Source organism: Leishmania donovani, chromosome 14 (genome assembly GCF_000227135.1).
Source record: "Leishmania donovani BPK282A1 complete genome, chromosome 14".
Classification (NCBI taxonomy): domain Eukaryota; phylum Euglenozoa; class Kinetoplastea; order Trypanosomatida; family Trypanosomatidae; genus Leishmania; species Leishmania donovani.
The window spans coordinates 294,494-298,552 of NC_018241.1; positions in this window are offsets into that span (position 1 = coordinate 294,494).

A 4,059-nucleotide genomic window follows, 5' to 3' on the forward strand; every position below is an offset into this window, starting at 1 on the left:
GGCCCATTCGTAGAGGGAGGACATGACTGGCAAAGCGGGGGAGTTGATGCGTTACGTGCGACTTCTACTCTTGCGTGCGTGCGTGCGCGTGTGTGCGGAGGATGCTGAGCGGAGGGATGTGAAGAGCAGCGAACCCTGAAGGAGGGAAAGGGACGGGGTGGGGGAGGAAAGAAAAAGAGAGTATGACCGAGATGAACCACTTGTGCGGGGCAGAGGTGTGAGTTCGATGGGTGGGTGGGCTGGGAGTAGGTGAGAAGGGGAGAGGAGGGCGCTGGGAAAAGGCAATTGTCGGCGACAGGATGTAAGATAAGACCAAAAGACAAGTAGAGAATAAAGCTAAAGAGGGCGAAGAACACACATACACACACAGAGAGAGGAAAGGGCGAAAAAAAAAGCTACAAAACAGTAGCAGAGGTTGAGGATCGTCTCGAAACGCATCCAGCCCCCCAAAAAAGCTTTTTTTTTCGACACCGATATGTGGTATATAAACCTCTCTCCCCTCTCTGCAGAGAAAAAAGAGAGAGCCTCGCGAGGTTTCCGAAATGCGACTCAGAACCAGACGAAAAGCACCTCGCCAACGACAGCGCCAGGTAGAAGAAACAGGGCAGCTGGGAGGGGGCAAGGGAATGGCGGATGAGAAGGGAGGGGGGGGAGGAGGCGTTGGTGGCGGTTGAGCTGTCTGCACACAAGAGGGTTTGCACACCAACTTGTGTGACCCGCGCACAGATGGGATGGAAAAAATGAAGAGGGGAGGGGAAGGGGGAAGGATTCTCTTGCGCGTTCGCCGCTCTGCGCTTCGCGGAGGTGGCGTTTCGCTGATATTTTTTTGTGGTCGTGCTTTCGAAATGCTTATGCGTGTGATGAGGCGGCGAAAGGGGGAGGGCTCTGGTCGAGAGAAGGACTTTCGTGGACGTGCCGAGTGGCGACACGGAGGCGAACGGACAGGGAGAGTCCTGGAGGGAGAGTACGAGGAGAGCGCAATGGTTTACACACACAAACACATACACACACACACACACACACACACGCATACACGCGTGATGCAACCCCGATGATTTACGACGATACGCAGAGCGATGGGGATGCGAGCACAGCTGCTCTCTTTCCCTTTTCAACCTGATGGGTTGGAGGAAGGGAAGTCATTCTGCCTTCCCTCGTTCTCCTTTTCCGGTGTTTGCAGTGAAGTCACGCACGCACTTTTCGCAGCGGCGCCGACTTTGATGCTACATTTTTCGTTTCGTTTTTTTTTTTTTCGTTGTTAGAGGGCCGTTTACCGCCCACTTTTTGCTCTGCACTGCACACGCACACGCACACGCATCCATAAGCGCACGCAGATGTTAGATTGAGTGTTCGCTTTTTCCTCCTCTGCTTCTGCGTTTCATCATCTCGCCACCGCGAAGCGTCACCCATTTTCTCTCCACCCTCGTCAGTTCCGCTGCAGGTAAAACAAAGAAAAAAGTGGCGGCCACGACCGGCAACGCTATGGAAGATTGTCGTTCTTGGCGGCGGCGCTGCCGACTAAACAGAGATTCCATAAGCCCGCGCACCGCACTCGACATAACCTTGAGGGACAGGCCACAGGCGGCCATCTCATTAACCAAAAGCCACCAACAACAACGAAAAATAAGGCTCGAGCGGGAGAAAGAGTGCAGGCTCGGGCAGCTGCGCAAGTGGAGGTATGGGAACGGGCATTCCCGCAGGAGTCCTTTGTGCTCCCCCTTCTCACTTCTCCGCTTGTGAGGGTAGGAGCCACAGATGCCTCCCAACGGACACCCACACCCCACACGCCAGCACGCGCCCACGAATCGGTACATATGCTTTCATGATGAAGCTACGGCATTGCCTTCGACATGTCCATCGTCGCCGCTCACGCACGCACGCACTCGCACCCAGAGAGCATGAGGGAAAAGAGAAAGAGAAAGGAACAAGAGCGCGAAAACAAACACAAGTGGGAAAACAATCGAAGTAAAACAAGCCACCCGTATACATGTACATACATGCGCGTACGCACACACATGGCTGATCACGCAGCAAAGAGAAAGAACACACGCAGACAGACAGCGGGAGGGGGAGGGGGGTGGGGAGACTTGCCGACAACGTGCAACGAGCAATCCGAAACAGAGACGCGAGGACGAGTGTGGTGAGGAGGGCGAAAGCAAGACGGCAGCGCGTATGAGTGCACCGTGAACCGCCGACCTGAGTCACGGAACGAGGAAACACACATACACACACATGCACTCTAAAGGGCGCGAAGGGGGGTGGGGACTGCTGGACGTTTGGAGGGCGCATCCCATTGGGCACGCGCCGGAAGGCGACTTCTTTTCCTCCCATTTTTTTGTTGCTGTTGTTGTTGCCTCTACAAAAAGAGGGGGCCGCGCATGAGCGGCGTGTGGGTTGCGACGTTTCGTCGGTCTCTCTGTGTACGCCTGGCTACCAATGAACAGCCGCTCTTCCAGCTGTGCCACTGCTTTTCGTTCGACTGCACAGGCTCAGCGCCGCGGCGAGAGAGGCCACTGCCACGACGCCCCTACACACACGCTCATAAAAGCACACACACACACACACACACACTTCTACAATCACCCACATACGCTGAGAAGCACTCGAGCACACGCATTCATGGACACAAGGCAAACAACAACCAACAAGCTAAGAATGCGAACACTTATGATTAAAACTGAGAAGCAAAAACAAACAAACAAAAAAGAGGGAGGTAGGGAGACTGAGGAAGGTGTGTGGGTGTGGGTATGTGGGAGAGAGTTAGAGAAAGAATCAGCGGCCGAGGACATGCGCATGCACACAAACGCATTCGAAAAACAAACAAGAACCCCTCACCCCCCCAAAGAAAAAAAAAGTGATGATGAGGAAGAACGGATTCTCAAAGAGCACGCATAGAATCACCAGCTCACTGCATCGAAGACGTGAGGAGAGCGATGCGAGCGGACGAAGAGAAATTACTTACCGTGATGCGTGCGAACAAGAGGGCAAAACAGAGAGATAAATTCACGCAGGGGAGGGATGAGGGATGAGGTAGGTAAGAGAGGCAGATGTGCTGACGTCGCGCCATTCCCGCCCCCCCCCGCCCACCCACACATAAACAAGTGTCCATATTTCCTACCGAAGATTTGCCTGCAATCATAGAGAAAAGCGCTGGACGAGTGGCGAAGGCGATTTGTAGACGCGAGGGGGTTCCCCATCCCCCATTTTTTTTTTTGCTAGCCTGCCATAGACGGTGCCGCCAAACGTGTCGGACGTTGCCAGGTAGAGGGGGCAAGGGGGGGGGAAGGCTGACCTCTGCATTCCGCTCTTTCGGAATTGCCGCTTGCCGTTTTTTTTGATGACCTCTACGGACAGTGCAGGGTCTACCCCCTCGCTCCCGCCCTTATCCATCACGTCGTGTCCTTCGCCATGTTGCTACGTAGACCCGTCACGCGTGGTATGCGGGGTTGCGGGTAGGGCTGTCTGTAGGATTAGCGGCCGACTTGCTGTATTGAGCCGTGAAAGCGTATGGGAGATCAGTCATCCCCATGCATAAAGCGCATGACCGCGTGCGCAGCCTTTACGCAGGGCGGAGAGGGCTGACGCGCTGCCGATTTATAGATGCCCTGCGGCTCGTCGTCTTGCAAATGGCGTGAATCCCCGAAGAGACACAGTCAGCCGCGCAGAGTCCAGCCGAGTAGATGCTATTTGCGCCTGGCGCCCGCTAACGGCTACGGGTGACGACCATCTGCTTCGTACGCGGATGCATGCGTACCGCGCCCCCTGCCCTCCTGGGGTTGCAGCCTATGTGAAGGCCGTGCTCTGCGGCAGACGCCGAAAGACGTGCGGCGCGACGTGGTTTATATTCGGTGCTGCCCGTTGGCGCCACAGGCGGAGTTCACTTTGGGCGCTCTGAGGCAGATCCGCCCACGAGGAACCGCAGTGGAGGCCTCGTGACCGTTTTCGAACAGAGCCGGCGCGTCGCCGCGAGGAAAAGACGAAAATTGTGAGGGGGCATGTGCACGACTCGGGCGGCACACCAAAGCCGACCCATGAGCCGTCCCAGCTCTTCCTCCTTGT